The sequence below is a fragment of the Scyliorhinus torazame genome, chromosome 18 (genome assembly GCF_047496885.1).
Source record: "Scyliorhinus torazame isolate Kashiwa2021f chromosome 18, sScyTor2.1, whole genome shotgun sequence".
NCBI classification, from domain to species: Eukaryota; Metazoa; Chordata; class Chondrichthyes; order Carcharhiniformes; family Scyliorhinidae; genus Scyliorhinus; species Scyliorhinus torazame.
The window spans coordinates 25,200,250-25,208,715 of record NC_092724.1 but is presented as its reverse complement, the minus strand read 5'-3'; positions in this window follow the sequence as shown (position 1 = coordinate 25,208,715).

The window sequence follows — 8,466 nt, the reverse complement described above, 5'->3', positions numbered from 1 at the left end:
GGTCCTAACTAACAGCGGGCCCAACAGGTCCATATATTTTTTATAGAATTCGACCGGTAAACGTCCCGCCCCGGTGCCTTCCCTGCCTGCATGCTTCCTATCCCTTTGATCTGCTCCTCCAGCCCAATCGGGGCCCCCAGTCCCACCACCAGCCCCTCTTCCACCTTTGGAAACCTCAATTGGTCCAGGAAACGGCCCATTCCTCCCTCCTCCCGTGGGGGCTCGGATCGGTACAATTCCTCGTAGAAGTCCCTGAAGACCCCATTGATGCCAACCCCACTCCGCACGACGCGCCCTCCCCTGTCCTTAACTCCCTCGATCTCCCTAGCTGCGTCCCACTTCCGAAGCTGATGCGCCAGCATCCGGCTTGCCTTTCCCCCATACTCGTAGACCGCCCCCTGGGCCTTCCTCCACTGCACCTCCGCCTTCCTGGTGGTCACCAGGTTGAATTCGGCCTGGAGGCTGCGCCTCTTCCTCAACAATCCTTCCTCAGGTTCTTCCGCATACCTCCTGTCTAACCTCACCATCTCCCCAACCAGCCTCTTCCTCTCCCCCCGCTCCTTGTGGGCCCTGATGGAGATCAGCTCTCCCCTCACCACCGCCTTCAGTGCCTCCCATACCATCCCCACTCGGACCTCCCCGTTGTCCTCCAAGTACCTCTCTATACTTCCTCGGACCCGCTCACTCACCTCCTCGTCTGCCAACAGCCCTCCAAGCGCCACAGCGGACGCTGGTCCCTCTCCTCCCCCATCTCCAAGTCCACCCAATGCGGGGCGTGGACCGAAATGGCTATTGCTGAATACTCGGTATCCTCTACTCTCGTTATCAGCGCCCTACTCAAAATGAAAAAGTCGATTTGAGAATAAGCCTTATGGACATGTGAGAAGAATGAAAATTCCCTAGCCCCCGGCCTTGCAAATCTCCAAGGGTCCACCCCTCCCATTTGGTCCATAAATCCCCTCAGCACTCTAGCCGCCGCCGGCTTCCTACCCGTCCTAGACCTGGAGCGATCCAGTGCAGGATCCAACACCGTGTTAAAGTCTCCCCCCATTATCAGGCCCCCCACTTCCAAGTCTGGGATCCGACCCAACATATGCCGCATAAAACCCGCATCGTCCCAGTTTGGAGCATACACATTGACCAGTACCACCCTCTCTCCCTGCAACTTACCACTTACCATTATGTACCTACCGCCATTATCTGCCACAATGCTCGACGCCTCGAATAACACCTTCTTTCCCACCAAGATCACCACCCCTCGATTTTTGGCATCTAGCCCCGAGTGAAACACCTGACCTACCCACCCTTTCCTCAGTCTTACCTGGTCTGCCACCTTCAGGTGTGTCTCCTGGAGCATAACCACATCCGAATGGAGCCCCTTCAGGTGCGCGAACACGCGGGCCCGCTTAACCGGCCCATTCAGTCCCCTTACATTTCAGGTTATCAGCCGGATCAGGGGGCTACCTGCCCCCCCTCCCCCGCCGACTAGCCATGACCCCTCCTCGGCCAGCCACGCGCCCGCACCCCACACCCGGCCCGTTCCCCACAGCGGCATACCCCCGTCTCGACCCACCCCACTCGCTCCAGCTCCTCCTTGATCTTAGCAGCAGCAACTCGATTCTCTTCCCCACCCCCACCCCCGGCTATGACCTATCCTAGCTGGTTTACTCCCCCCATTGCACTTCCGCAAGTCAGCTGACTCCTGCTGACCCCGGCCACTGCCGCCTCCCCTTCGACTCCTCCCATTGTGTGGCACACCCTCCTCTCCCGCTCCCCATTCACAGGCTCTCCCCCTCCGTTCTCAGTGCGGGAAACAATCCTCGCTTCCCCGCCCCGGTCCTGCCCCCCCCAGTCTTCGGCGCGGGAGAAATATCCCACGCTCTCCACCTACCAGGCCCCCCCACCAACCAAAACAGTGCCCAACCCGCCCCATCCACCCTCCCCAACCCGAAAGAGAAAAACACAGAGAAAGAAACCCAAAACAATGCAAAGGCATAACATATCCACCGCAGTCCCCAATTGCCCATCCCGACCCTCAGTCTGTGTCCAGCTTCTCGGCCTGAACAAAGGCCCACGCCTCCTCCGGAGACTCAAAATAATGGTGCCGGTCCTTGTAGGTAACCCACAGTCGCGCCGGCTGCAACATGCCAAACTTCACCCCCTCCTGTGCAGCACCGCCTTCGATCGATTGTACCCGGCCCGCCTCTTTGCCATCTCCGCACTCCAGTCCTGATATATCCGAACCTCCGCGTTCTCCCACCTGCTGTTCCTCTCCTTCTTGGCCCACCAGAGCACACACTCCCGATCGACGAACCGATGGAACCGCACCAGCACCGCCCACGGAGGCTCGTTAGCCTTGGGCCTCCTCGCCAACACTCTATGGGCCCCTTCCAGCTCCAGGGGCCCCTGGAAGGACCCCGCTCCCATCAGCGAGTTTACTCTCAGGAGTGGCCGGGGTCAGCTGACTTGCGGAAGTGCAATGGGGGGAGTAAACCAGCTAGGATGGGTCCTAGCCAGGGGTGGGGGGGGGGGTCGAGCTGCTGCTGCTAAGATCAAGGAGGAGCTGGAGCGAGTGGGGTGGGCCAAGACGGGGGTATGCCGCTGTGGGGAACGGGCCGGGTGTGGGGTGCGGGCGCGTGGCTGGCCGAGGAGGGGTCATGGTAGTCGGCGGGGGAGGGGGGGCGGGTAGCCCCATGATCCGGCTGATAACCTGGAATGTAAGGGGACTGAATGGGCCGGTTAAGTGGGCCCGCGTGTTCGCGCACCTGAAGGGGTTCAAGGCGGATGTGGTTATGCTCCAGGAGACACACCTGAAGGTGGCAGACCAGGTAAGACTGAGGGTAGGTCAGGTGCTTCACTCGGGGCTAGATGCCAAAAATCGAGGGGTGGCGATCTTGGTGGGAAAGGTGGTGTTATTCGAGGCGTCGAGCATTGTGGCAGCTAATGGCGGTAGGTACATAATGGTAAGTAGTAAGTTGCAGGGAGAGAGGGTGGTACTGGTCAATGTGTATGCTCCGAACTGGGACGATGCGGGTTTTATGCGGCGTATGTTGGGTCGGATCCCAGACTTGGAAGTGGGGGGCCTGATAATGGGGGGAGACTTTAAAACGGTGTTGGATCCTGCACTGGATTGCTCCAGGTCTAGGACGGGTAGGAAGCCGGCGGCGGCTAGAGTGTTGAGGGGATTTATGGACCAAATGGGAGGGGTGGACCCTTGGAGATTTGCAAGGCCGGGGGCTAGGGAATTTTCATTCTTCTCACATGTCCATAAGGCTTATTCTCAAATCGACTTTTTCATTTTGAGTAGGGCGCTAATAGCGAGAGTAGAGGATACCGAGTATTCAGCAATAGCCATTTCGGACCACGCCCCGTATTGGGTGGACTTGGAGATGGGGGAGGAGAAGGACCAGCGCCCGCTGTGGCGCTTGGAGGTGGGGCTGTTGGCGGACGAGGAGGTGAGCGAGAGGGTCCGAGGAAGTATAGAGAGGTACTTGGAGACCAGCGACAACGGGGAGGTCCGAGTGGGGATGGTATGGGAGGCACTGAAGGCGGTGGTGAGGGGAGAGCTGATCTCCATCAGGGCTCACAAGGAGCGGGGGGAGAGGGAGAGGCTGGTGGGGGAGATGGTGAGGGTAGACAGGAGGTATGCGGAAGAACCTGAGGAAGGATTGTTGAGGAAGAGGCGCAGCCTCCAGACCGAATTCGACCTGGTGACCACCAGGAAGGCGGAGGTGCAGTGGAGGAAGGCCCAGGGGGCAGTCTACGAGTATGGGGAAAAGGCAAGCCGGATGCTGCCGCATCAGCTTCGGAAGCGGGACGCAGCTATGGAGATCGGGGGAGTTAAGGACAGGGGAGGGAGCGTGGTGCGGAGTGGGGTTGGCATCAATGGGGTCTTCAGGGACTTTTACGAGGAATTGTACCGATCCGAGCCCCCAAGGGAGGGAGGGATGGGCCGTTTCCTGGACCAATTGAGGTTTCCAAAGGTGGAAGAGGGACTGGTGGCGGGACTGGGGGCCCCGATTGGGCTGGAGGAGCTGATCAAAGGGATAGGAAGCATGCAGGCGGGGAAGGCACCGGGGCCGGACGGTTTCCCGGTCGAGTTCTATAAAAAATATATGGACCTGTTGGACCCGCTGTTAGTTCGGACCTTCAATGAGGCAAGGGAGGGGGGGGGCTTTACCCCCGACGATGTCCCGGGCACTGATCTCCTTGATCCTGAAGCGGGACAAGGATCCCCTGCAATGTGGGTCTTACAGACCGATTTCCTTGCTAAATGTAGATGCCAAGGTGCTGGCGAAGGTCTTAGCCACGAGGGTTGAGGATTGTGTGCCGCAGATCATCCATTAAGACCAGACGTGGCGATGGACGCTGAGAAAGCCTTCGATAGGATAGAGTGGGGGTACTTGTGGGAGGTGCTGAGGTTCGGGTTTGGGGAGGGGTTTGTCAGGTGGGTTAGGCTGTTGTATGAGGTCCCGATGGCGAGTGTGGCCACAAATAGGAGGAGGTCCGAGTACTTTCGGTTGCACCGAGGGACGAGACAGGGGTGTCCCCTGTCCCCCCTGCTCTTTGCACTGGCGAATGAACCCCTGGCTATGGCACTGAGAGAGTCGAGGAACTGGAGGGGGTTGGTGCGGGGTGGGGAGGAGCACAGGGTGTCGCTTTATGCGGACGACCTGCTGCTGTATGTGGCGGACCCGGTGGGAGGAATGCCAGAGGTAACGAGGATGCTTAGGGAATTCGGGGACTTTTCGGGGTACAAGCTCAATATGGGGAAGAGCGAGCTGTTCGTAGTTCAGCTAGGGGACCAGGAGAGGGGGATTGGCGAGCTCCCACTAAAAAGGGCGGAGAGGAGTTTCAGATATTTGGGGGTCCAGGTGGCCAGGAGCTGGGGGGCCCTGCATAGGCTTAACTTTACAAGGCTGGTGGAGCAAATGGAGGAGGAGTTCAAGAGGTGGGACGTGTTGCCGCTGTCCCTGGCGGGTAGGGTGCAGTCAATCAAAATGACGGTGCTCCCAAGGTTTTTGTTCCTGTTCCAGTGCCTCCCCGTGTTTATCCCAAAGGCTTTTTTCAGGCGGGTTAACAGGAGTATAATGGGGTTTGTGTGGGCGCGAGGGACTCAGAGGGTGAGAAGGGTGTTCCTGGAGCGGAGTAGAGGTAGGGGGGGGGGGGCTGGCGCTGCCCAACCTCTGTGGGTACTACTGGGCCGCCAATGCGACAATGGTGCGCAAGTGGGTGATGGAGGGGGAGGGGGCTGCATGGATGAGGCTGGAGACGGCGTCCTGTGTGGGTACGAGTCTGGGGGCACTGGCAACGGCGCCGCTGCCACTCCCTCCAAGGAGGTATACCACGAGCCCGGTGGTGGTGGCGGCCCTCAAAATTTGGGGGCAGTGGAGGTGGCATAGGGGGGAAGTTAGGGCCTCGGCGTGGACCCCATTACGGGGGAACCACCGGTTCGCCCCAGGAAGAACAGGTGGAGGGTTTTCGGGATGGCACAGGGGAGGCATACGAAAGTTGGGGGACCTGTTTGTGGACGGGAAGTTCGCGAGCTTGGGTGAGCTGGAGGAGAAGTACGGGCTCCCCCCGGGGAACACCTTCAGGTACTTACAGGTAAGGGCGTTTGCCAGACGGCAGGTGGTGGAATTCCCACGGCTACTGCCACACACAGTACAGGACAGGGTGCTCTCGGGGGGGGGGGGGATTGGGGAAGATCTCGGAAACTTACCAGGTGATGCAGGAGGAGGAGGCAGCCTCAGTTGTGGAGTTGAAAGGTAAGTGGGAGGAGGAGTTGGGAGAGGAGATTGAGGAAGGGACGTGGGCAGATGCCCTAGGGAGGGTGAACTCTTCCTCTTCATGCGCGAGGCTCAGCCTCATACAGTTTAAGGTGCTGCACAGGGCACACGTGACCGGGACAAGGATGAGCAGGTTCTTTGGGGGTGAGGACAGGTGTGTTAGGTGCTCAGGGAGTGCAGCAAATCACACCCATATGTTCTGGGCATGCCCAGCGCTGGAGGAATTTTGGAAGGGCGTAGCGAGAACGGTGTTGAGGGTGGTAGGATCCAGGGTCAAACCAGGCTGGGGGCTCGCAATATTTGGAGTGGCAGAGGAGCCGGGAGTGCAGGAGGCGAAAGAGGCTGGAATTCTGGCCTTTGCGTCCCTGGTAGCCCGGCGAAGGATTCTCCTTCAGTGGAAAGATACGAGGCCCCCAAGTGTGGAATCCTGGATCAGCGATATGGCGGGGTTTATTAAATTGGAGGGTGAAATTCGCCTTGAGAGGGTCGGTACAAGGGTTCCTTAGGCGGTGGCAACCGTTCTTAGACTTTCTGGCAGAAAGATAGACATTGTTCAATGGCAGCAGCAACTCGGAGGGTGGGGGGGGTTTACTTTATTTTTGTTTATGTTATTTACACTGGAGGGTCTGAGGGGGTGTATACACCTGTTGTGTTAAGTCGGGGTGTTAATGTTAATTTATTATTTAGGTACGGGGGAGGGGTTTGGGGAGGTTGCTTTTTTAGATTGTGTTTTGGAGTTAACCCTGTTGGGTTCTTTTTTCTTTCTCATTTTGTTATTGATATTTTATGAAAACCTTTAATAAAAAATTCTTTTAAAAAATGAATCGCAGAAAACGGACTTCCGGTTGCGGCTATGAGGAGCTAAGTCGCACGTTCAGCAGCTCCTGCGAAAAGCGGACTTTTGCGCTCTTTTTAGGGCCCGTAACGGCGCTTGTTCGACGTTTCCCGGTGTGGGAAGGGGACAGCAACATTCCCCCGATAGTGTATGGAGTGGACCAGGAGCGGGGCGATTAAAAAAGTGGCATCGAAGCAAAGGAAGGTGCGAGGGAGGAAGACCGAGATGGCGGCGGGCGGAGATGAATCGCAAAAAACTAGCATGCAGGTACAGCAGGTAATGAGGAAGGCAAATGGAATTTTGGCCTTTATGGCTAAAGAAAAAAAGTATAAAAGTCGGGCAGTGTTGCTGTAACTGTACAAGGCATTGGTGAGACTGTACCTGGAGTACAGTGTACAGTTTTAGTCCCCTTATTTGAGGAAGGATGTAGCTGAATTAGCAGTTCAGAGGAGGTTAACTCAAGCCTGATCCCAGAGATGAGGGGTTTGTCTTGTGAAGAGATATCAAGCAGTTTAGACCTATACTCTCTTGAGTTTAGAAGAACAATGTAATTGAGGTATATAAGATGATAAAAGATATTGACAAAATATACAGACAGCAGATTTTACCTCGTGGGTTAATCTAGAACGAGAGGTCACAGATTTAGGATATGGGATAGCAGATGTAAAACAGAGGTGAGAAATCGAGAGGCTGAATTTTCTACTCCTGCTCCTAGTTCTTATGTTCTAATGTTCGCCAATACAAATATAAATACCTTAAAACTACTTTTATTTTCCTATCATCACCACGGGGCCCGTGATCGCCCACAGGACCCGTGTTCGCCCACAGGACCCGTGTTCGCCCACAGGACCCGTGTTCGCCCACAGGACCCGTGTTCGCCCACAGGACCCGTGATCGCCCACAGGACCCGTGATCGCCCACAGGACCCGTGATCGCCCACAGGACCCGTGATCGCCCACAGGACCCGTGATCGCCCACAGGACCCGTGATCGCCCACAGGACCCGTGATCGCCCACAGGACCCGTGATCGCCCACAGGACCCGTGATCGCCCACAGGACCCGTGATCGCCCACAGGACCCGTGATCGCCCACAGGACCCGTGATCGCCCACAGGACCCGTGATCGCCCACAGGACCCGTGTTCGCCCACAGGACCCGTGTTTGCTCATAAGAACGGCAGCGTGAGGCAGTGAGAGAGAGAGATAGAGAGATACAGCTCAGTGTGAGTGAGAGAGAGGGAAGATAGTTAGGTATGGATGGAGTGAGGGAGAAAGAGAGAGAGACAAAGATAGATAGGGAGAGAAAGATGGAGAGAGAGTGAGATATAGCTCACTAAGGGAGCGAGAGAGAGAGACACCGCACAGAGAGAGGAGGGGGGGGGGGGTGGAAGAGGGGTAGGGGTGGGGGGGGGAGGAAGAGAGAGAAAGGGGAGAGAGAGGGAGGGGGAGGGAGGGAGAGAGAGAGGAGGGGGGAGGGAGGGAGAGAGAGAGGAGGGGGGAGGGAGGGAGAGAGAGGGAGGGGGGAGGGAGGGGGGAGAGGGAGGGGGAGAGAGAGGGGGAAGAGAGAAGGGGAGAGAGAGAAGGGGAGAGAGAGAAGGGGAGAGAGAGAAGGGGAGAGAGAGAGGGAAGAGAGAGAAGGGAAGAGATAGAAGGGGGAGAGGGGAGAGGGAGAGGGGGAGAGAGAGAGGGGAGAGGGGGAGAGAGAGAGGGAAGAGAGGGGGGAGAGAGAGAGGGGAGAGGGAAGAGAGGGGGGAGAGAGAGAGGGGAAAGGGAAGAGAGGGGGAGAAAGAGAGGGGGAGAGAGAGAGAGAGGGGGGAGAGAGGGGGAGGGAGGAAAGAGAGGTG